The sequence below is a fragment of the Felis catus genome, chromosome F1, assembly GCF_018350175.1.
Source record: "Felis catus isolate Fca126 chromosome F1, F.catus_Fca126_mat1.0, whole genome shotgun sequence".
Classification (NCBI taxonomy): Eukaryota; Metazoa; Chordata; class Mammalia; order Carnivora; family Felidae; genus Felis; species Felis catus.
Window position 1 is genome coordinate 35,894,491 of NC_058384.1, and position 26,168 is coordinate 35,920,658.

Here is a 26,168-nt window from a genome sequence, read left to right on the forward strand (position 1 = left end):
CACAGGAAGACAGCATGCACATGTTAAAACTTCTGGCTTCAAAGGGACATAAAGTCTCAAAAGAAAAGTTTGCTAAACCTCAGTTTCAATATTTAGGGAACTTGGTCTCAAAACAAGGACTACATTTGTATCAGGTAGACTTCAAGGCATCCTAAATTTCCCAAAACTTTAAACTCCAATTATAAGACTTTCTTGGATTGGCTGGCTACTGTTGAAATTGGATTCCAAACCTCTCTCTTAAGGCTTAACCTCTATATGCCTTACTAAGAAAAGACAAACCTAGCCTTATTATTTGGCAACATGGTGAAGCAGCATTTGAGAGTCTAAAGAAAAGCATAATAAAACCCTCTGCCCTTGGACACCCTAATTACAAATTTTCCCTTTCCCTTTTTGTATGTGAGAAGAATGGGAATGCCCTTGGAGTGCTCACCCCAAATCAAGGAGACTATTACCATGTAATGTAATACCATAGGGTATTACAGCCAACTACCAGACCCTGTGGCACAGGGATATCCCCCTTGCCTCAGAGCCATTCCCTCCACTGCCTTTTTAGGTTAGGGCCACTGAAGAAATAGTCATAGGGTCCCTTTTAACCATCCTTAAGCCTCATGCAGTAAATGCCCTGCTGAATTTTCATCACCTTCAACACCTTTGCGCAGGTCACCTCACCTCCTATGAAATCTTCCCATTAACTGCTCCTCCAGTAGCTTTTTCTCATTGCAATAATCTCAACCCTATTATCCTTCTCCCCTCCTTTGCAGACAAAACCTCTCGCAACTGTTTAACATTGACAGATCACCTTCTGACTTCCTGTGACAATTTATAGGAAACCCTTCTAACCAATGCAGATTTTTCATAGTTTACTAATGGTTACTAATTAAAGGGTAAAAATGGTAAATATCATGCCAGGAATTCTGTTGGAACTCCTTTTGAAGTCATTGAGGCAGCACCTTTACCTTTACCTTTACTCAACAGGCTGCTATATGCCCTTACTTAAGTGTGTATTTTAGCTAAGGATAAAACTACAAACATTTATACTGATGACTTTGGGGTAGCTTATAATTTTGGAATGGTATGGAAACAGTGATGTCTCCTTATTTCCAATGGGAAGACATTTAAAAATGGCTCCTATCACCCAAATGTCCATTGATGGATGAATGGCTAAAGATGTGGTATATATACAATGGAGTATTACTCGGCAATCAAAAAGAATGAAATCTTGCCATTTACAACTACACAGATGGAACTAGAGGGTATTATGCTAAGTGAAGTTAGAGAAAGACAAATATCATATGACTTTACTCATATGAGGACTTTAAGATACAAAACAGATGAACATAATGGAAGGGAAGCAAAAAATATATAAAAACAGGGAGGGAGACAAAACATAAAAGACTCTTAAATATAGAGAACAAACAGAGGGCTGCTGGAGGGGTTGTGGGAGGAGGGATGGGCTAAATGGGTAAGGCATTAAGGAATCTATTCCTGAAATCATTGTTGCACTGTATGCTAACTTGGATGTAAATTAATAAATAGTTATTAAAAAATAGCTCCTATGTCAAAAATTTATTAGATACCATACTTTTTGCCAGTAGCTCTAGCTATTACGATTCTTAGACATTTCAGACTCCACTTCTAGGTTGCCAAAGGAAACTACCTTGCTGATATTTCCACCAAATATGCAGTTCTCATGGAGACCAATAGTTAGACCTCTGTCATGTTTCAAGGGCTATTCTCCCAAATGACAACTGAGAAAAAGTGATTAGCAATGCCCAAAAATTGGCTCCAGAAGAGAAGAAACACTATTAGAAATCTAATAATTGTTGGTTTGATAAAAAGAACTCTGGTTTGGACCAAATACCTATCTAGCTTTACCAGAAATTCTAAAATTCCCACTACTTACAAATGTATATGCATCAAACCACTGTTCTATTGATAAAATGGTAGTGTTCATGAACCAATATTGGTGGGAAAATATCAAGACCACAAAAAGTGCCTACCTTGGTTGTCCCTCTTGTCCAAATTACAATATTGAGAAACCTGTCCATACCATCCTTGGGCATGTTAAATTGCCAAATGAACAATTTAAGTCTTGGCAAATGAGTTTCATACAGCTCCCTCCATATCATGGATAAAATATGTTTTAGTCATGGTTTGTATGTTTTCTTACTGGACTGCAGCTTTCCACTGCAGATAGGCCAGTGCCTCTTCTGTGGCTAAAATTATGTTAGAAAAGATTATCCCTACTTGGGATACCCTTTTAAACCTCATAGTGATTGAGGAACTCATTTTATTGGTCAGATGTTTTGACACATCTATGCTATTTGGCTGGTTTTACAACACTTTCGTTGCGACCAGCATTCTCAATCCTCAGGGTTAGTTGAATGCACTGGCAACACTATTTATTAAGACTGAATTGGACCAAAAAAATAAAAATAAAAAGACTTTAAAACAAAGAATGTAACAAGAAACAAAGAATGACACTATATAATCATAAAAGGAACAATCCAACAAGAAAATACAACAATTGCAAATATTTATGCAGCCAACATAGGAGCATCCAAATACATAAACTAGCTACCAACAAAGGAATTAATTGATAGTAAATACAACAATAGTAGGGGATTTTAACGCCTCACTTATATCAATGGACACATCATCTAGACTGAAAATCAACAAGGAAATAGTGGCTTTGAGTGACATATTGGACAAGATAGATCTAACATATATTCAGAATATCCAATACTAGAAGAGCAGCATACACATTCTTTTCAAGTGTACATGGAACATTCTCTAGAACAGATCACATAATAGGGCACAAAACAATTCTCAACAATTAAAAAATATCGAAGTCATACCATGCATCTTTTCTGACCACAACACTATGAAATTAGAAATCAATCACAAGTGGGATGCCTGGGTGGCTCAGTCAGTTAAGCATCAGACTTCAGCTCAGATCTTGAGGTTTATGAGTTCAAGCTCTGTGCCAACACCTCAGAACCTGGAGACTGATTTGGATTCTGTGTCTCACTCTGTCTCTGCTCCTGCCCCCACCTCTCTTTCTCAAAAATAAACAAACATTAGAAAAAACAAAAAGAAATCAACCACAAGAAAAAATCTGGAAAGAATGAAAATACCTGGAGATTAAATAACATGCTACTAAACAATGAATAGGTCAACCAAGAAATCAAAGTGGAGATCAAAAAATACATGGATACAAATGAAAATTAAAACACAGTGGTCCAAAATTTGGGGATGCAGCAAAAGCAGTTCTAAGAGGGAAGTTTATAGCAATAACAGGCCTACATCAAATCAAGAAAAATCTCAAATAAAAAACCAAACTTTATACCTAAAGGAGCTAGAAAAAGAACAACAACAACAATAAGAATCCTAAAATCAGCAGGAGAAAGGAAATAATAAAGATCAAAGCAGAAATAAACAAAACAGAAACTAAAAAACCAGAAAAGGTTAATGAAACCAGGAGTTGGTTTCAAAATCAAATTTTGTTGAAAACACCAACAAAATGGATAAATCTATAGCCAAGACTCAAAAGAAAAAAAAAAGGACTTGAATAAACAAAATCACCAATGAAAGAGGAGAAATAACAACCAACATCACAGAAATACAATTGTCAAAAAATATTATGAAAAACTATATGCCAACAAGTTAGACGTCCTAGAAGAAATGGATAAATTCCTAGAAACATGAATTACAAAAATTGAAGTAGAAAAATATAAAACATTTGGATAGACTGATTATCAGCAAGGAGATTGAATCAGTAATCAAAAAACTTCCAACAAACAAAAGTCCAGGACCAGATGGTTTCACAGGTGAATCCTACAAAACATATAAGGAAGACTTAATACCTGTTCTACTCAAACTATTCCCCAAAACAGAAGGAAACTTCAAAATTCATTCTGAGGTCAGCATTACCCTGATACCAAAACCAGATCAAGACACCACAAAAAAGGAAAACTATAGGCCAAGATCTCTGATGAACTTAGATGCAAAAATCCTAACAAAATACTAGCAAACAGGGGCACCTGGGTGGCTCAGTTGGTTAAGTGTCTGACCAGCTCAGATCATGATCTCATGGTTCTTGTGTTCAAGCTCCGCATCAGGCTCTGCACTGATAGTTCAGAGCCTGCTTTGGATTCTCTCTCTCTCTCTCTCTCTCTCTCTCTCTCTCTCTCTCTGCCTCCCCCCTGCACATATTCTCATTCTCTCTCTCTCTTTTCTCTCTCTCTCTCTCTCTTTTCTCTCTCTCTCATAAATAAACATTAAAAAAATACTAGCAAACAGAATCCAACAATACATTTAAAAAATCATTCACAATGATAAAGTGGGATTTATTCCCGGACGCAGGGATGGTTTAATATTTGCAAGACAGTAGGGGTGCCTGGTTGACTCAGTCAGTTGAGCATCTGACTCTTGGTTTTAGCTCAGTTTATGATCTCACAGTTTATGATTTGGAACCCTGCATCAGGCTCCACACTGACAACTCAGAGCCTGCTTGGGACCCTCTCTCTCTCTCTGCCCTCCCCTGCTCTTTCTCTCTCAAAATAAACAAACAAACCTAAAAAATTGAAAAAAATATTTGCAAATCAACATGATACATCACATCAATAAGAGAAAGAATAAAAACCCATATGGTCATCTCAATATGCAGAAAAATCATTCGACAAAGTACACCATCCATTCATTATAAAAGCCCTTGACAAAGTGGGTTTAGAGGGGACATACCTCAACATAATAACGGTCATCTATGAAAAACCCACAGTGAACATACTTAATGGGGAAAAATTGAGAGCTTTCCTCTGAAGGTCAGGAACAAGACAAGGATGGTATCACCATTTTTATTCAACATACTACTGGAAATCCTAGTTACAGCAATTAAACAAGAAATAAAAGTCATCTAAATTGGTAAGGAAGAAGTAAAACTTTCACTATTTGCAGATGACAAGATACTGTATACAGAAAAGCCAAAAGATTTTATCAAAAAACTACTAGAATAAATGAATCCCATAAAGTTGTAGAATACAAAAATCAATGTGCAGAAATCTGTTGTGTTTCTATACACTACTAATGAAGCAGCATAAGGAGAAATTAAGAAAAAAAAATCTCATTTACAATTGTACCAAAAATAATCTGGTACCTAGGAATAAACCTAACCAAAAATAAAAAGACCTGTGCTCCTAACTATAAAACAGTGATGAAATTAAGATGACACAAAGACATGTGAAAATATTCCATTTTCATGGATTGGAAGAAGAAATATTGTTAAAATGTCTATACTACCCACAGCAATCTACACATTCAATACAATCCTTATCAAAATACCAACAGCATTTTTCACAGAACCAGAGTAAGCAATCCTAAAATTTGTATGGAACCAAAAAGACCCTGCATAGCCAAAGTAATTTTGAAAAAGAAAAGCAAAGCTGGAGATATCATAATTCCAGACTTCATGTTATATTACAAAGCTATAGTAATCAACCAGTATGGTACTGGCATAAAAATAGAAACACAGATCAATGGAACAGGATAGAAAATCCATAAATAAATATACAAATATATATTAATCTTTGACAAAGGAGGCAAGAATATGCAATAGGAAAAAGTCTCTTCAACAAATGGTGTTGGAAAAACTGGACATCTACAAGCAGAAGAATGAAACTGAACCACTTTCTTACACCATACACAAAGATAATCTTAAAATGGCTTAAGGACCTAAATGTGAGACCTGAAACCATAAAAATCCTAGAAGAAAGCACAGGCAGTAATTTCTCTGACACCGGTCAAAACGACATATTTCTAGGTATGTCCCCGGAGGCAAAGGAAACAAAAGCAAAAATAAACCACTGGCACTACATCAAAATAAAAAAGCTTCTAGAGAGCAAAGGAAACAATCAACAAAACTAAAAGATAACTTACTGAGTGGGACAAGATATTTACAAATGACATATCTATAAAGGGTTAATATTCCAAATATATAAAGAAGTCATGGACATGGACAGAAGACATGAATGGACATTTCTCCAAAGAAGACATCCAGATGGCCCACAGACACATGCAAAGATGCTCAACATCACTCATCATCAGGGAAATGCTGATCAAAACTACAATGAGATATCACTTCACACCTGCCAGAATGGCTATGATAAAAAACACAGGGAACAACAAGTGTTGGCAAGGATGTGGAGAAAAAAGAACATTTGTGCCCTGTTGGTGGGAGTGCAAACTGGTACAGTCACTGGGGAAAACAGTGTTTAGTTTCCTCAAAAAGTTAAAAATAGAACTATCATATGACCCAGTAATCGCACTTCTGGGTATTTACCCAAATAATACAAAACACCAATTTAAAAAGACACATGCACCCCTATTTTATTGCAGCATTATTTACAATAGCCCAATTCTGGAAGCAGCCCAAGTGTCCAGCAATAGATACATGGATAAAGAAAAGGTGTACGTACACACACACGCACACACACACACACACACACACACACACACACACACACACAGGAATATTATTCAGCCATAAAAAAGGATGAAAGTTTGCCATTTGCAATAACATGGATGGATCTAGAGATTATAATATTAGGTGAAATACATCAGTCAGAGAAAGACAAATACCATATGATTTCACTCATTTGTGGAATTTAAGAAACAAAACAAAGAATATACTTATCATGATGAGCACAGACTGATGTATGGTATTTTTGAATCATTATATTGTACACCTGAAACTAATATTGCACTGTATGTTAACTGTATTGGAATTAAAATTAAAAAAAAACTTAGGAAGAAAAAAGACTAAATTGACAAAATTTGTAGAGACCCTCCAAATCTTTTGGCTAAAAGCACTGATGTTGGTTTTTCTAACTCAAATCTACTCCCTTTGACTTTTATCCTTTGAGATAATCACAGGGCATCTAATGCATTTGGCCTCTGCCACCTTTGACCCACAGCTGATAAAAGGAAATATACTTCAATATTGTAAAGGCCTAGTTGCTTCTATTAAAAACAGTTATGCTTTGGCAGGACAATCTTTTCACCATGCACTCCAGGAAGATGAAGATCTTAAGCATCGTACCTTGCAACCTGGAGATTTTGTCTATTGGAAAAGACACTTCTAGAAAAACTCTCTTCAGCCTCAGTGGAAGGGCCCTTATCAGGTACTACTAAACAACCTTTATATTGCCAAAGTCCAGGGAATATACTCGTTTATTCATGTGACTCATCTAAAGAAAGCACCAAACCCTGGCTGGACCTGCAAAACCATCTGGTGACTAAGATTTCCTGGAATTGAAGCAGATGACATTTGATGAGACAGCTTTCTCGAGATGCCTGGACCAGGTCTGTATACATTTTTTTCCTTTTCCTGCTGTTGCTTCTTCCATCCCTTTCTGGAAAGAAAATGCCCTTATCTGCATTTACCAATCTTTTATAAAAGGGGGAAAATCTCTTTTGATTATGGTCTTTTTGAGAACAGCCTCATTATCATCTCATTATGAACTTTTCTGAAGGGTTAGAAGGTTCAGAATTCCTAAAAGTTTTTCTTTCATGTAAACTATTATGTTGTATTCTAATCCAAATTCATGGTTTCCAAATTTATAACTTTACAGACTGTATTACTGGATAATATTTGTTTTCACAACGGCTCTTTTGAGGGGCTCCTGGGTGGCTCAGTTGGTTAAGTGTCTGACTTCAGCTCAGGTCATGATCTCAAGGTTTGTGAGTTTGAGCCCTGCATCAGGGTCTGTGCTGACAGCTCAGAGCCTGGAGCCTGCTTCAAATTCTGTGTCTCCCTCTCTGTTCTTTCCCTGCTCACACGGGGTCGGGGTCGGGGGTCTCAGTCTCTCTCTCTCTCAAAAATGAAGATCACACTATCTCTCTCTCATCATCAAAAATAAAGTTAAAAAACCCACAGCTCTTGGAGAGGACAATATTTTCAATATGTCTGAAGCTTTGCTGACTGTTCTTGCAAAAAGTTAATTAACTATTGCTTTGTTTATACCTGCAATGCATCTTCCCAAATGTACCTGGTTATTTCTTTCACTCTTTTGCTTCATAGCCACTTTTAAAAGGGACTTCTAGGAGACATATATGACTCTAGGTTTGTGTCTGTGGGAAGAATTTTTCTTTCCTAAGTTGGAATAAGTGCCAATAAATATTTTTAGTTGGTTACTATTAGACCTACGGTCTTGGTTTAGAACCAACATACAGTTTGGAATTGTCCTGATACTTTTGATTCTGTCGTTGTTGTTTATCAATTTTTAAGATGTATCCACTAAGGTGATGCTGGCTTAGTGCTTCAAGATGATCTCCAATTCAATTGCTGGGTCACAGGGTAGTTCCATTTTTAACATTTTGAGGAACCTCCATACTGTTTTCCAAAGTGGCTGCACCAGTCTGCATTTCCTCCAACAGTACAAAAGGGTTCCCCTTTCTCCACATCCTTGCCAACATCTGTTGTTTCCTGAATCACTAAATTCTAATCCTGAAATCAATACTACACCATACATCTAAGTGTATTTTAATCTAAATTTAAAAAAAAAGAAAAATAAAAAAATATGATCTCCAAAGCTTACAACCTTGAGAAGATATAGACTTCAGATGGGAAGTGCCTGAGAGATTCCCCTAACCCTCCTTGTCACTCAAATGTGGCCTTCAGTGGTTTCCAACTGCTATGCCCTTCTTCTCCAATGTCATAACAACCAGAAAAGGTCCTTCCTGACACTGAAGGACAAAACCACGATCTCTGAAGAAACTGACTCTTCATTAGTGAGACTTTGGAAGAAAGATCTTGGTTAGAAGGGGGAAATGTAAAAATTAGTAAAGGGAAGCCTTACTAAAATGGAGTTAGGAGGAGCTCTCATGCCTATTGCTCCTTGTCAATTGCAAATCCAATGAGAAGACATGGACCTTGCACATGGATATATTTTACTACACTGGGAAGAGGAAGAAAGAATTTCCTCCTCCTCTGGCGACAGCCCAGCCGATAAGAGTTAGTCATAATTCAGCCAATGAGAAGCCACTAGGCTTCAAGCTTCCAGTTTACTGTAATGGAATTTTGCTTCTAACAGCCTTCTCAGCTTTTCCTTTCTTCTATAAAGGGTACACTTCTCCCTTGTTCACCAGACTTATCTATGGTTTTGCAGTAGCTTGCTTGTCCTGGATTGCAATTCTCTGCTATTCCCAAATAAACCTATCTTTTGCTGGTAAAATAACTGTTAGTTTTGTTGTTATTTTTTATTTTTATTTTTTAAGGCATTATTTTTATTTTTATGTATTTATTTTTTAATACGAAATTTATTGTCAAATTGGTTTCCATACAACACCCAGTGCTCATCCCAACGGGTGCCCTCCTCAATACTCATCACCCACCCTCCTCTCCCTCCCATCCCCCATCAACCCTCAGATTTTTCTCAGTTTTTGAGAGTCTCTTATGGTTTGGCTCCCTCCCTCTCGAACTTTTTTTTTTCCTTCCCCTCCCCCATGGTCTTCTGTTAAGTTTCTCAGGATCCACGTAAGAGTGAAAACTTGTTTTTAAAGTTACCATTATTGAATATTTTCCCAGATCACATGAGCCTGAAATTCATTTGGATTAATGTTTATGTTATTTTTGAGAATTTTAGAAACAAATTTACATAAACGCTTAATTCTGTTTAGCCAATTAAATAGAGCTCTTTTCAAATTAATTTTGGCAATACCATCTGAAGGTCAAAAAAACCTTATCTGTAATATACATAATACACATACATATAGATGAACATAGAGATCTGTTCAGCTGTTTTCTCTGTGAAGGGCGTTTTGTGAATGGCCACTAATCTTTCTAATTCCTTTCTGAATTTGGTCTGATGTTCTGAAAGTGGAGATAAAAGGACTTTATAACTGAAAAAACATATGTTTCTGATAAGAGGATATAAATTTCTTTTTGGTGAAGGGTCTAGGATACATCTACAAAGGACATTGCGTAAGAATGCCTGAAGCTGGTAGGGCCCGATTACAAAGTCCTATAAAGTAGGAGTAAAGTGAGGCTTACTGCTAGCTTTGGGAGCTTGTGTTAAATTCATTTCCTAGCTTTCAGCATTTACATGAGTAACCTGTATACTTTGAACCAAGAGACTAGGCCAGAGTGCTTTCTGTAAGTCATGTAGGGAAAGGAAAGTTAAAACAGGCCTATGTGGCCAGATTTTGATAAGGGGAATTAGCTGGATGTGGCCATGAACCTTTGTCTTAAGTCTACTTTCTGTTCTTTCATCTTCTCAAAGGGTGTTCCTAAAGCTAGCTGTTACACTAAGACAATTGAGACAATTGAGACAAATAAGACAATTGAGAACTCCCTACAAAGAATTTGTTTCCTTTCAATCATAACCAACTTAAAGGATTCATTATCTGGCCACTGATGATTAGGATCATCTCAATAGTGACTCAAACCAAAAAGCCTTTTTATGGAAAAACTGAAGCAAATTCATGTCTATACATTAATAACAAAACAGCAGAAAAAGAGATTAAGAAAAAAGTCCCATTTACAATTGCACCAAAAATAATGAAATACATAGGAATAAACTTAGCCAAGGAGGTGAAAGACCTATACTCAAAACTATAAAGCACTGATGAAGGAAATTGAAGATGACACAAAGAAATGGAACAATATTCCATGCTTATGGATTTGAAGGACAAGTATTGTTAAAATGTCTATACTACCTAAGGCAATATACACATTCAGTGTAATTCCTACCAAACTACCAACAGCATTTTTCACAGAGTTAGGAGCAAACAATTCTAAAATTGATATAGAACCACAAAAGACTCAAATAGCTGAAGCAATCTTGATCCAGATTTCAAGTTGTATTGTAAAATTGTAGTAGTCAAAACAGTATGCTATTGGCACAAAAATACACATAGGTCAATAGAACAGAATAGAAAGCCCTGAAATAAATTCACAATTGTATGGTCAAGTAATCTTTGTCAAAAGAGGCAAAAATATGCAATAGGAAAAATTATCTTCAAAAATGGTGTTAGTAAAGCTGGGCAACTACAAGCAAAAGAATGAAACTGGACCACTAACACCACACACAGACAAACTCAAAATGGAGTAAGGACCTAAATGTGAGAACTGAAACCATAAAAATTCTAGATAAAAATCCTAGGCAGTGATTTCTCTGACATTGGTTATAGCATCAGGTTTCTAGATATGTCCCTTGAGGCAAGGGGCATAAAAGGAAAAATAAACTACTGGGAGTACATCAAAATAAAAAGGCTTCTGGACAATAAAGGAGACAATCAACAAAACTAAAAGACAGCATACTGAATGTAACAAGATGCTTGCTAATGACATATCTAATAAAGGGTATCCAAAATATGTAAAGAACTAATACAACTCAACACCAAAAAAAAAAAAAAAAGAATCCAATTAATAATGGGCAGAAAACATGTACAGATATATCTCCAAAGAAGATACCCAGATGGCCAACAGACATGTGAGAAGATGTTCAACATCAGTCATCATCAGGGAAATGCAAATCCAAACTACAATGAGATATCACCTCATACCTGTCAGAATGGCTAAAATTACAAACACAAGAAACAACAAATGTTGGCAAGGATGCAGAGAAAAAGAAACCCTCGTGTACTGTTGGTGGGAATGCAAACTGGTGTAGCTGCTGTGGAAGAGTATGGAAGTTCCTTGAAAAGTTAAAAATAGAACTGCCCTAAGATCCAGTAATCACACTGCTGAGTATTTACCCAAAGATTATGAAAATACTAATTTGAAGGGACATATGCATCCCTATTTTACTGCAGCATTCTTTACAGTAGCCAAGATATGGAAGGAGCCCAAGTATCCATCAATAGATGAATGGATAAAGAAGCTGTGGTACACACACACAGTGGATTATTATTCAGCCACAAAAATGATGAAATCTTGCTATTTGCAACATGGATGGGTCTAGGTAGTAAAATGCTATGCGAAATAAGTCAGAGGAAGACTGATATCATATGATTTCACTCATATGTGGAATTTAAGAAACAGAACAAATGAGCAAAGAGAGAGAGAGAAACCAAAAACAGACTCTTAACTATTGAGAACTGATGGTTACCAGAAGGGAAGCGGTGGGTGAAATGGGCGAAAAAGGTGAAGCAGGTTAAGAGTACACACATCTCTTGATGGGCACTGAGTAATATATGGAATTGTTAAATCACTATATTATACACCTAAAACTAATATAACATTGTATACCTACACTGGAATTAAAATTTTAATTAATTAAAAAAGACTGGGGCCACTCTCCAGGTTTAGACCATGGACACAAGAAACGTCCCCAGAGAGGGCACAGATATACAGCACCCATGATCCAAAAGTTTACTCCCAAAAATAGGCTAAGAAAGCAAAGATCTTCATTCCACAGGCAGTGAGACCAAAACATTGAATTAACAAGTGCTTGACTGTTATTCTCTAAGGAAACTCTAGTTAGCCTTATTGATTTATGAGCTTGTTTTGCAGAAGTTGACTGACCACCAGCAAGACTAGCTGAGACTGGAGCAAACCAGGAAGAATTCTTGCAGTTGCACAAAATGGACCAAGAGTGAGTGAAAATAACCTCAGATCTCCCCCATCATTACCCTTACCCCACCATTTAATGAACATGTGTCCCATGAAAGTATAGGATTCCTGAATTTCCATACTCAGAAAGGAGGACACCTCACTTCCCTTTTTCCCTATATCTGATCAGCATATTCCATCCACACAATATACCTTGTGATATCCTGACCCCTTATCCTGAAATACATCCAATTGCAATCCTTTGGGGAGGCAGATTTGAGAAAATCTCTCCCATCTCCTTGCTTGGTGCCCTGCAATAAAACCCTTTTTCTCTACCACAAAACCAACATCAGTGTTTGACTTGCTGAGTACTGGGCAATGGGCTCTTGTCTGGTAACAAAATTGGTGATCATGAAGGGACTCTCAGTCCTCTCCGGACACCTGCCTGTGGTTTGCCACCTCTTGCTTGCCTGGGATTCTGTGAAGGGGCCTAGTAGCTGCTTAGATATCTAGGGATTCCCCCACAGTGGGATGATGCCAGCCTTCAGCACTTTAGTTTCATTTTTGAGGTGGAAAAACAGGACTTGATTTGGAAAAAGTCTGTTGTTGAATACTTTATGTGTGACAGCACAAGTTTTTCCTCTCTTCTCCTTGATCCTTATTTAGGGGCCTTGATAGACTTCCACAAGGAAGCTTTGACTTCTGAAAGGAAGCCTTGGTTGGGGGAAATCCTGACACTCAAGGAAGAGTTAAGGATCCCACCCAAAGAAGTTCTTGTTTCCTTGTTTCTTGAATTCTTGATCATGCATATCTAGTTTGCTATCATTGTATGGGCAATATCTTGGTTAGGATAAAGGAAGTAAATTAAAACCCAAGCATGGGTAATAGTAATTTGATCCCTTCGTGCAGTCCTTTAGCATGCATACTTAAAAACTGGGCAGGGGCACCTGGGTGGCTCAGTCGGTTAAGCATCTGACTTTGGCTCAGGTTGTGATCAGGTCATGATCCCACGGTTCATGGGTTTGAGCCCTGCATTGGACCTGTGCTGACAGCTCAGGGCCTGGAGCCTGCTAAGGATTCTGTGTCTCCTTCTCTCTTTGCCATTCCCCCACTCATGCTGTGTCTCTCTCAGTATCAAACATAAATAAATATTAAAAAAATATTTTAGAAACTGGGCAACTTGTAGTTATCCCATGAAAAAGGTGGTGATATTTTTCTGTAATACTGCTTGGCCACAAGGCTCCCTGGACTCAGGATAAAGGTGGCCTGGAAATGGGTTTTTGAATTATAAAACTATACTCCAGTTAGAATCGTTATGTAAGAGAGAGGATAAGAGAGATGGATGAAATTCTGTATGTACAATCTTTCATGCTGTTGTATGAGAACAAGCTGGTACAGAAGAAATACAAGATTATGGAACAACCAACCCCCAAAGGGCATTGTTTTATCAGAGTCTAATGATCAAGAGGATCACCTCTCAACTAACACAGCTGAATTCACCAAAGGCTCTAGTTCCACCTCCATATGGAGGTGCAGCAGGGACTCCAGCTACACAAGCCTCAGAGCCATGGGCTCTTAGGGTCCCAGGTTCATGAGGAGTCAGAACAAAAAGGAATAGTCTCTCCTTCTCATACCCAGCAGGGCAGGGAGCAAAATTTGGCCAGGGAACCATTCAAATTTAGGCAGGGCAATTCCCTTTAAGGCAAGTGTCCACTGGGGAAATAAATAATGGTGACCAACTTGGTGAAATGATTTGGGCACATTCCCTTTTTCTAATTTCAACTTGTTTAATTGGAAAAAGAATATGCCAACACATAAAGATGACCCAAAAAGAATGAAAAACTTATTCTCCCAATTTTGCCACCCATAACCTCATCTGTGCAAATGTACATAGTTTACTGATCATTCTCCTTATGCCAGAAGAGTGGAGAATGATGTTAAAAGAAGCTGATAAGCTTCATGCTGAGGCTCTAGCCAATCCTATAAGGGCTGCAGTTACCATGGTGGTGCTGGCTGCTGACCCCAACTGAGATGCAAATGATAGGGGGAATTATGCCAGTGTCATAGGTATTCAAAAGAAACTAAGAGGTTGGAAGGGGCCATAGAAATGTCTATGTCACAATTGGTTGAAATTGCCTTTATGGTCTTTAACAGCAAAGATCAAGAACAGGAGAAAAAGTAACAGTGCAAGATGGAACAAGTGAACTTGCTTGCTACTGCTCTCACGCAGGATAGACAAAGAAAAGGTAACGAAGCCAAGGTAAGAATTCCTGACAATCAGAATCAGAAAGGACGCTTCACAGTAGAGCCTTGGAAGTGTGCCTATTGTAAACAAGAAAACCATTGGAAAAGAATTGTCCCTAGATTAAATAAAGCTACTGGGGGATCTCATTACTCTTGAAATATCCCAGCTTACTAAAACCGATCAAGAGTGACAAAGCTCACACTCTATTACAATCCACAGGCTCCATTAACCTTTCTCACAAGGATCCCTGGGCACAAATGAAAGTGAGAAAATGGATGATTAACACAGGCACCACCTATTTTGTATTAAATACTCACTTAATAAAATTATGCTTTATGAAAGTAATGGGAGTATCAGGAGAGCCTTTGTAAAGACACTTCTTTCAACCCCTAGGTTGTCAGATTGAAAAAATTTATTTGAAATATAGTTTTTTGTATGTGCCTGAGTGCCCCTCTCCACTATTCAGAAGGGACTTGCTGAATAAGCTCAATGCTCAAGTCACTTTTTTGGCTGGGTGAATAGATATTAAAGTACCAGCAGAGCAGCTTGCGAATTCCAGGCAATATTACAATGAGGAGAGTAACAGCCTATGAATATGTCAGAAGAGATTCTACAAGAGGTAAACCCCAACATTTGGGCAGATGGGAGGACCGGATGGGCAAAAATCTTTTTTTTTTTTACATTTATTTATTTTTGAGAGAGAGAGACAGAGTGTGAGCAGGGGAGGGGCAGAGAGAGAGGAAGACACAGAATCCAAAGCAGGCTCCAGGCTCCAAGCTGTCAGCACAGAGCCCAACACGGGGCTCGAACCCACAAACTGTGAGATCATGACCTGAGCCAAAGTTGGGTGCTTAACCTACTGAGCCACCCAGAGGCCCCTGGGCAAAAATCTTAACGGCTTTCCAGGTGAGGCTTTGCCCTAAGGCAAAGATTCCAAACCTAAAACAGTGTTCCCTAAGGGAACTTCTAAATGAGGTTTTTAGCCTCTGGTGATTGCCCTTTGGAATAAGACTAATTCAGCCCTGTCACTCACCTCCTAACACTCCAATCTTGCTGGTTCAGAAGCCTGCACAAAAGAATATCGCTTTGTTCAAGACCTCAGAGCAACTAGACAAATAATGGAATATAGCCACTTGGTGGTACCTAATCCTTAAACCTTGCTTATTATAACCTTGTCTGAAGATTTTCACTGGTTCACCATGCTCAAGGATGGGTTTTTCTATGTGCCTCTAAGTCCAGAATCTCAAGATCTATTTGCCTTTGAATGAGAAGATTTGGACACTAAGATTAAGGAGCAATGTTCCTGGATGGTACTCCCCCAAGGATTTAAGAAGGTCCCCACCATTATTGGTAAGGTTCTAGCTAAAGATCTGTGAGAACTTCAGCTCACCGAGGGTGCCTTGCTTTAATATGTGGAAGACATTTTGATAGCTGGTAAGACCAGAGACTAAAGACTATTTCGACTCAGAACTTTCTGGCTGACTGAGGATAAGATGTCCAAGAAAGAGGACGAGTTTCTCAACAAGTAAAATATTTTCTGCTTGAATGGCTTCAGGGGCACAGAAGTTTGCTCCCTGATAGGGAAGAGGCATTAATCAGGGTTGCCATGCTGACTACCTGGAGGCAACTGTGGAGATTTTTAGGTATGGCAGAATTCTGCCGTATCTAGATTCCCAACTTTGGATTCAGAGCTAAGCCTTTCAATGAAGCCCTCAACTGAGGAGACAATGAACTCCATAATTGGACAGGAGAATGTCACCAGCCATTCCAAGTCATTAAAAAAGTTATTCATGGCACCAGCACTGGGACTTCCAGACATAAGAAAGCCTTTAGACTTGTCCATTCATGAAAGATAGAGGGTGAGTCTTGGAGTGTTAACACAGACTCTTGGTAACATGAGAAGACCAGTTGCCTATAGTGACAGTGGGGTTGGCATATGTATGAGCTGTGGCAGCAACTTGTGATCTTTTCCAGGAAGCAGAAAAATTTACCCTGAGACAACCTACCACAGTACATACTTCCCACTGTGTTCTTCCTTTTGCTGGAACAAAAAGGATATTGGCTCATGTCTGGTAGATTGGGCAAATATCAAGCAATATTATTGGACAATCCTAATGTTATTCTAAAATCTGTCTCAACTTTAAATCCAGCCATGTTACTTCCAACCAGTAATGATGAACACATACACACCTGTATTCAAGTAATTGAGCAAGTTTTTTCTAGCCCCCCTGATTTGACAGATATACCTCTTAAGGATCCAAACTTGGAAACATTGATCATTTCCAGGATTAACTTTATGGACCACACAGTAAGCAGAAGGCTAACCCATCAACAAACCTTGGAAGCCAAAGCCTTTTTGCCAGGTACCTTCATGCAAAAGGATTTAATATCCTCATCCAAGCTTTATATCTAGGAAAAAAGAACAGATTGATTGTACATAGTGATTCTAAATATGCCTTTTCTACAGTACATGCTCATGGGAATATTTGGAAGGAAAGGGGACTTTTCACCTTGGGGAGGGGCAGGGACATCCTAAGGAAATTTTGGATTTACTTGAGGCAGTAATGAACCCAAAGAAGTAGTTATATAATCCCTTGTCCAAGGTGCCAAAAATCAGAGTGCTTGATTGCACAAGGAAATAATCAGGCAGATCAGGCTGCCAACTTAGCAGTGAGAATTAAGACTCCAATGTCTCAAATAACCTTCATTCTGGACATGGATGCAACACACAGGTATCTCAAATATTCCCCCTGAAGTTCTTGACAGAGCTAATGAATAGGGATCTAACTGGGGATCTGCATTTTTTTTTTCAGGGTATTGACTACAAATACACCAAAGAAGGCTGGATTTACAACAAACAAGGAATTGTGCTGAGCCCCAAACACCTTATAGAATAAATAATTTATTTTTTTAACATTTATTTATGTATAAAAGAGCGTGAGTTGGTCAGGGGCAGAGAGAGGGAGACACAGAATCCGAAGCAGGTTCCAGGCTCTGAGCTGTCAGCACAGAGCCCAACGCAGGGCTCAAACTCATGAACCGCAAGATCATGACCTGAGCCAAAGTCAGATGCTTTACCGACTGAGCCACCCAGGTGACCCTTTATTGAAGATATTATTAGCCACATTCTTTAGGGTACCCATTATGGAAGCGATGCTAACTTCCATTGGATAGAAAGGTACACTCTAGGATGCAATATACAAAGGATTATTCAGAAAGTAATACAAAAATAAAGGATTTATGCAAAACAAACAAACAAACAAAACAAAGACTAGCCCCCATCTGGACTTAGGGAGTTCAAACTCAAGGGAACAGGGCTGGAGAAACTGGCAAATAGACTTTAAGGTGATAACCAAAGACTACCAGTAACTTTAAATACTTAGTATTTATAGATACTTTTTTTTTTAATATATGAAATTTACTGTCAAATTGGTTTCCATACAACACCCAGTGCTCATCCCAACAGGTGCCCTCCTCAATGCCCATCACCCACCCTCCCCTATTTATAGATACTTTTACTAGATGAGTAAAAGCTTTTCCTTGCCATTCAAAAAAAGTCTCAGAAGTAGTTAAAGCCTTATAAAAAAAATTATTCTAAGGTTTGAGTTGCCTTTTTCCTTCCAGATTGAGAAGAGAGGAGCCTTTGTGGCCAAGTTACTCAAGAAATCTCTGGGCCTCTAGGTATTCACTGGAGATCACATGCTTCTTTGAGATCACAACTGAAAGACTAAAAACAATAAACCATACCTTTGGAAGAAAAAAAAAAAAACATTAGCAAAAATCTCTCAGGAAACTAACCTGACTTGGGACAAAGCCTTATTGGTGGCTCTGCTTAGGATAAGGGTGGCTCCTAGAAGCAGGCTCCCATTGAGCCCTTATGGAATGATGTATAGGAGACCTAGACTTTTCCTTTGTTCTGAATATCATTTAGGAGATCTGGAGGGAACTGGGGTAAGAGAACTTGACACTGTAGAATATGTGGAATCTCTCGGTGCAAATTTCACACCATTTCAGGTTTGCTTCCAGGGAAGGATGTACCCTACAGATGTGCCATTGTACCATTTGAGTCCCGGTGACTGGATGCTGTTCAAATCCTAGAAAAACAAACACCCTGAAGAATAGCTTTAGCCATGGTGGGTGGGAACATATGAGATCTTATTGGTTACTCACTCTTCTATCAAGTTAAAAGGTGTCAAGCTATGGATTCATCATTCCTGTGTGAAGCTTGTACCAAAACAGCCGATCCAATCACTGTGACTTACTTATCAGAACAAGACTGGAGATAGGAATTTTTCAAGTCAAAAGCATAAAAGCCAGGATGGCCCTAACCTTGGATGGTGGCACATCCCAAGCACAGACTTCACTCAGTCACTTTCAGAACAGGAATTTGCCAACTATTCTTGGGAGCCTTGACAGATTATAAGTTGTTATTCAGCAGACAATCAGACTAACAGAGGAATATGATTACTGCCAATTGTTGGTTTTTCTCTGTAGTTGTCATCTCTTGCTTGGAAAGATAATTCCATGGTTAGAATTTTACAGACTTAAGCTTCTCCTGGTAACTTGTCTGATTGCTGGATATGTCACCTGAAGCCCTTCTCCATAAATGATCATACTGACCCCCTAGTTATGCTCATAACCAATTTATGAAATGTGCCTAACTTCATGGCATTCTATGGAGAGAACCCTATGGACTTAACCTCTTGGGTCAGAATAGTTAACAGAGGGTCATATGTCCCCTGGTTCTTTTTAACTCCTCCTAGAGATCTTCCTATAATGACCTTTAGTAGCTCATGCAAGGGCACTGGAACCCATGGTCATAAAAACCAGACATTTGCTAACAGACAGGTGGTAACTAATGGTCTATTTAACACAAATTTACATTTTTCGGGCCCAGTATCTCTCTCTTTAGTTCAGCAGAGGTGTACTAATTATATTCTTCTTTTCTCTTATGTGCAAGTTAAAAGTTATAAAATAATGCATACCTTAACAGAATCCCTTCCCCTTTATAGGTATATAGTATAAATTTCATGATTCCAGTGATGCTCAGCATTGTAACAATTCTTTAAAAAACATTTTCCAGAACTAGAACTAGAGGGTAGGTCCATATTAGACAGTGACTCACTCAATTTGCGGAAAAGTGCAAGGTTAGCTATCAGAGTATCAGGAAGATGGAACAGGCTATTTCTTTGGAAGAACTTTACTATTGTGGAGAAGTGGCAACCCGTGAACATATGACTAGAAACCCATCTACAATTTGGAAATGTTAGCCAATAAAACTGCTTTAGTTATAGCAGCTCAACAGAAGTATCTGGACTCTTTAGCAGAAGTAGTCTTGGACAAAAGAATAGCTTTAGATTATATTTTGGCTGAGCAGGAGGGAATCTGTATGGTGGCAAACATGTCTCTGTGTCTATACTAATACTCCCTATAAAGTAGAGGCTCACCTAAACAAAATTAGACAACAGGCTGCCTGGCTTCAAGAGATTTCAGAAGAGATTCTGGGATCAGACTGGTTTTCAGGTTTATTTTCATGGATCCTCCAAGGCATTGATTAATAGTATAAGGACTAATAAAAATGGACATGTCCATATTCATCATACTAATTACTAGATTTGGAATGACAAAATGTGTGCACAGTATTACTCTAAGATGGTCAAAGAAGGAACTCATATCCTGGTCATGCAAAATGTACATACAAAGCTGGAAACAAGAAAATACTTCCAACTAGGTACAAAAGAATTTCATTCCTTAAACCCCAAACTGTGCCTCTAAAATCAGCAGGAAGTAGCCAGAGTGATCATCATCCCTGTCATTCCTCAAGACTGTGGAATGATCAAATGATAGAGAAGACTAAAACCAATATGCTGAGTTAAAAAATGCTTGGCTCTTCCACTCCAGGGACACACTGATTAACCTGATTGATTTATGAGCTTGTTTTTCAGAAGTTGACTGACCACCAGCAAGACTAGCTGAGACTGGAGCAAACCAGGAGGAATTCTTGCAGTTACACAGAAGAGACCAAGAGTAAATGAAAGTAACCTCTTTGATGACACACTCTGAGATCTCTCTCACTTGTATGCTTATCCTGCCATTTAAGGAACACACGTCCCATGAAAAGACATGATTCCTGAATTCCCATCTCAGAAAGGAAGACATCTCCCATTTCCCCTATAACCAATCAGCATATTCCATTCAACCTACAAACGCTGTGACATCCTGACCCCTTATCCTTAAATACATTCAACTGTAACCCTTCAGGGAGGCATATTTGAGAATTATTTTTCCCTATTTCCTTGCTTGGAATCCTGCAATGAAACCTTTTTCTCTGTCACAAAACCAGCATCAGTATTTGGCTTGTTGTGCATTGGATAATGGATCCTTGTCCAATAATAGCAATGATGGTGTGGTGAAGACAGTGTCTCTGGTCTCCCACAAAAATGTAAGAGGTCTCCAGTCTCAGACCCCCCTCATCTATGTCACCAGGCAGGTACTACTGGAATGGAACTTTTCCAGGGATAAGAAGCAACAAAGGGTAGGATGATGAAGGTCCCTTATGGGCTGTAACATTCTATGACAAACTCCCCTGAAAGCTGGCTTTGCCAGACAGAGAGTCCTGCTTATAACCTTGTGTTCCAGAGCCCCAGTCCATTAGACTGACCACCAAGGTACATCCAAGTAAATGCACCCTCGGGAAGGTAGAGACAAAGAGAATATTCTTGTGGGTCATGAAGCTGAGTTCTTAGGACATAGCACAGGATGAAAGGCAAAACTTCATCTGGTTGTTACAAAGAAAACGCACAGCAAAGTTTGTCCAAACAGACATGAGTCCGAGGAGAAGACTATTCTATCAAAATTACTAGAGTTACCAAGTCCAAGCCACCAGTTCCACAAATATTTTCTAGAGTTAATCTAAATGTAGAAAGAGAGCGAAAAAGGCCTCTAACTTGTTTCAAATACATTAGCCACCCCCCTCCCCCTTGGCAGAGAGCCAGGGGCCGATGTGGCAAAAATTCCTACCTACTTCCAGTGTTTGTTGGGTGTCTCAGGATCTCTCAGCTGCAGTTGTGTTCAGCCAGGGAAGTTTATCCTGCCGATTTCACCAAGTGTTGTGGAGGCAAAATATTCCTGTACTCTTCAAGATTCTTCTAGTTGGCTTAAGAGTTAAACTGACATGAGATAGATTAATAGAAGAAAAAAAGCAAAGTTTAATTTCATGTGCACAGAGGCCCAATATTAAAATTGAGACTCAAATGACTAAGGCAGGCAGCTGTTATATTTTTTAGAAAAAGAAGCGATAAATCTGTGAGGAATTGACAGGACAAAGAAAACTTGTTTGAGAGCTTCAGTTAGTAAGGGATTTTAAACAGAATTTGGGCAGTGGTAGTAAATTGGTAAAAGTAAAATGCTTGTTTATACAGCCTTCTTGACTCTGAGTTCCTGAACTCTGGTGATCGGATGCCTCTTTACCTCCTGGTACAAGATGTCTCCTCTGTATTTACGAGATATTTTCCCTGCTTTCAGGAGACAAGGGAGGGGGGAAGTCTAAGTGCTTTCCTTGTACTGTTGCTTATATAACTTTAATTCAAAATTGTTAATATGCCTAAGTGGCCCATTTTGGGTGGCATGCCTTGGCTCCCATATGTGCATTTGGGTTGGTTAGGGCTTGGAATAAAAAAAGATGCCATGGAAGGCCAAGAGACTGCTCTTGAGACTTGGATTCTCCACACATTGCAGATTCTAGGTTTCTGGCTTTCCAAATCTACATGGCCAAGAAATGCACAGTATGTACCCCAATATCTGATTTTTGGCAGCCAAGGACCTTCAGGCATGTGAAGTTGGGCTGATACACATCTACTGGCAGAGCCTCCAGGGTAAATGGAGCCCAGTCCTGAAATCTTTTTAGGTGTCACCTTTAAACTTGAAATGGTACCCATTTGACCACCTGCCTGGTGGGTCCTGGACTTCTGTAGCCACTAAGACTGCCAAGTCTCTCTTATTAAAGGATAGTCCTGCCAGCCTGCCCAGCAACACCCTGGCAAGGCAGTCCAGCTTCCTCCTGATCTGCCTTCAGGGGAAATGAGTGCATTTGTATAGGTTAAGGCTTGAAATAAGGCAGAGGACTTGTAACCCCAAGAGCCTGATTCTGTAACAGATCTTTGGCTACCCTGGCCTGTGCATACTGCGCATGCACAGAACATACCTTTAAGCTGGCCTTGGGCAGACCTGGCTCTCCAAGCCTGTGGAACTCTAGCCAGGCCAACAACCACCTGCATAGCCTCTGGCATGGGGAGAGCCCACCTTTTGGAAAATGTTCTGAAGTTGGCAAATGGGCACCTGTCAGTCCCCATGTGGACTTGTTGCCTGATGGGGCCCAGGTCTGCTTTAGGAATCAAGACTCCCAGGTGTCTCCTAATGGAAGATACCTTGTCCTGTACACCCTGCCCCTCCATGGCCAAGCAGTTGAGAAACTTCCAGTTCTGTCTTGAGGGGGAATATAATGGATAGGTATTGCCATGGCAGTCCAGTGGCCTTGAGCTCCGATTCAGAGGGGATATTGCCCCTTGGGTGAGACAGGTATTGCAAGTACTCATGCATCTTGTCCCTAAGAACCACTCTTCTATTCCAGCCTCCCAAGACCAGTGCCCTGTTCTAGGTCCCTGGCTACCCCGAACTGTGCCACCTGTGCAGTTCATCCCTCTGACACAGGTGGGAACCTCGAAGGAGTGGTCGTGGTGTCAGACACCAGTACCTACATAGGCTAGGATGTGGGGCGTGTCCACCACCAAATATCACTTGGGGGGGGGGAGGTACAGGGGCTGCAGCTGCAAATTGGCCATTATCAGTCTCCATTTAGACATCTTGCCTGAAGGGGTTGTGGGCTTCTTCACAACCAGGATTCCCAGGTGCCTTTTATTAAATACCCCAGTGAGAAAGCCTAGCCCTGCCCAGTCAAGGCAGACCAGTTACCTTCAAAGGAAATGTGTATTTGCATAGGTTACAGTTTGAACTGAGGCAGATGCCTTTTGTCCACACCATCCTATTCCTTGACATGGTCTACCTGGATCTATACCCTCTTCCAAGTTCCTGGTTGCCTCGAACCTCTTTGACCATGCATGGGTGGTTTATGTCCCTTCAGCTGGCCTGAGGCAGCAGGGGGGGTACCTCCAGGCTGGTGGAGAGGGCTCAGCCCCAACATAACATGGGGGCAGAAGCTGCAAATTTACCACTATCAGTCTTGACTTAAACTTGCTGCCTGTAGGGATCCCAGGGTTTGCCATCAACCAGGACTCCCAGGTGTCTCTTATTAGAGGATAGATACCCAAGCTGGTCTGCTCAGCCTGCCCTAACAAAGGAGGGCAGTATCCTTCAGATTTATCTTCAGGGGGAATATGCACATTTGTGTAAGGTAGGGCTTGGAATTAGGCAGGTGACAGGGACACCCAAGAGCTCACTCTTGAAACCAGGCCTCTTGAGCACTTGCCCTGTTGCAGGTCCCTGGCTTCCCTGATTTGTGTGACTTGAGCATGTGCAGTATGCACTCAGTTTGGAGGCACCACACGCCCTCTGGGCCTCTGAAGCTGGGACCAGTATCCAACCATCTGCATAGCCTCCAGGACAAAGGAGCATACCCCTGAAAACCTGTCTAAAGCAACAGTTTTTAGATTGGTCATGGCCCCCATTTGGACTGGCTGCCTGATGGGGTATCTGGCTTCTCCAACAATCAAGGCTCTTAAATGTCTCTTGTTGGAGGGTATACTGGCCATCAGGCCCAGTCCAGGCAAGGCCAACCAGATTTCTCCAGTTCTGTCTTCCAGGGGAATGTGCACATTTGTGTAGGTTAAAATCTTGGAAACAGGAACACAACAGCTACTTCCAATAGACTGCTTTGATGCCTCAACAGTGTGTGGGGGGGGACTAATCCCACCTCCTGAAAATTGTCCTGAGACAGCTGTAGAAATGGGCAACAGTCATTTCACAGGTTGACTTACTGTGTGCTGAAGTCCTGAGCTTCTGCGTCAATCAAGGTTCCCAGGTGTCTCTTACTGCAGGATACTGCTGTCATCCCATTGATCTAGTCCTGGCAAGGGGAGTCCGGACCACTTAAAGTCTGCCTTCACAGGGAATATGCACCTTTGTATATCAATCACAATTATGTAGGCTGGGGCTTGGACTTAGCCAGATTATTTTTATTCCCAAGAGTCTTTTCCTGTGAACCCTACCTCTCATGAAGCTTGGTCTGTTTCAGGTCTCTGGCTACCTTGATGTGCACAGCTCATACATGCTCGGTACACAATCTTTAAGCTGGCCTCTGGCACACTTGATACTCCAAGCCTGTGAAATCCAGCCAGACCCCAACCATTTCTGTAGCCTCTGGTGTGGAGGGAGCCCAGCTTTCAAACACTGCACTGAGCTAATAGCTACAAAAGGCTGACAGACGTCCCCGTGTGGACTTGCTGCTGGAGGTGGTCCCAGGCTTCACCCACGATTGTTCCTAGCCAGGTGTCTCTTACTGGAGGGTACCTGGCCAGACCTGCTTGGCCCCTCCCTGGCAAGGCCATCCAGATTTCTCCAGCTCTGCCTTCAGGGGGAGTATGCACATTTGTGTGGGTTAAAGTATGGGAAGAGTCAGATGCCAGGTACTTCCAATAGCCTGCTCTTGTGACCCAGCCCCACAGGGCACTTGCACTGTTCCAGATCCCTGACTACCCTGACCTGTGCATGCACAATACATACTGTATCACTGCCGTTTGACTGCGGCAATGAGCAACAATCAATCCCCATGAAGACTTACTGTCTCCTCAGGTCTGGGCCTCTGGATCAATCACAGTTCCCAGGTGTCTGTTATTGGGGGATACTCCAGATTACTCAAGGACTTTCTTCAGTGAGAATATGCACAATTATGTAGGTTAGGGCATAGAAGTAGGCAGATACTTTGTAACTCCAAGAGCCTGCATCTCCATTTGCTTGCCCTCTTCCAGATACCCTGGCTCCCCAGACCTACACCACCCATGCAAGTACATACATTCCCTGTAAGCCAGTCTTGGGCATACCGAGCCCTCAGAGCCTGTGAAACACTGACTAGACCCCAACCACCTTCATAGCTGCCAGCGAGAGGGGGCCCACCTTATAAAAATTGCTCCTATTTGACAGCTTCTACTAGGAGAGTCTCCATGTGGACTTACTTCTTGATGGGGTCTTGAGCTTCTTTAGGAACCAGGACCCCTCAGTGTCTCCACATGTCAGATACCCTCTCCTGTGGGCCTGACCCTTGGCTAGCAAGGCAGTTGAAAAACCTCCAAGTCCGCCCTTTTCCAGATCCCAGGCCAATTTAACCTGGGAGACCCACGCATGCGCTGTCTGCACACGACC

General features: G+C 40.3%; 2 long non-coding RNA genes across 2 annotated transcripts; one reads left to right on the forward strand and one right to left on the reverse strand.

Annotated features, from left to right (window-relative positions):
* Window positions 1-6,725: 6,725 nt before the first annotated feature.
* On the forward strand, window positions 6,726-17,756 carry LOC111558337. The gene is made up of 4 exons (XR_002739085.2): window positions 6,726-7,359; window positions 12,512-12,593; window positions 14,705-14,810; window positions 17,609-17,756. It is a non-coding gene; the product is annotated as an uncharacterized LOC111558337 (long non-coding RNA).
* LOC123382862 lies at window positions 16,823-26,168 on the reverse strand. Its single transcript, XR_006591951.1, has 4 exons — window positions 25,982-26,168; window positions 24,788-24,876; window positions 21,816-21,964; window positions 16,823-17,204 (listed from the first exon to the last, which is right to left on the reverse strand). It is a non-coding gene; the product is annotated as an uncharacterized LOC123382862 (long non-coding RNA).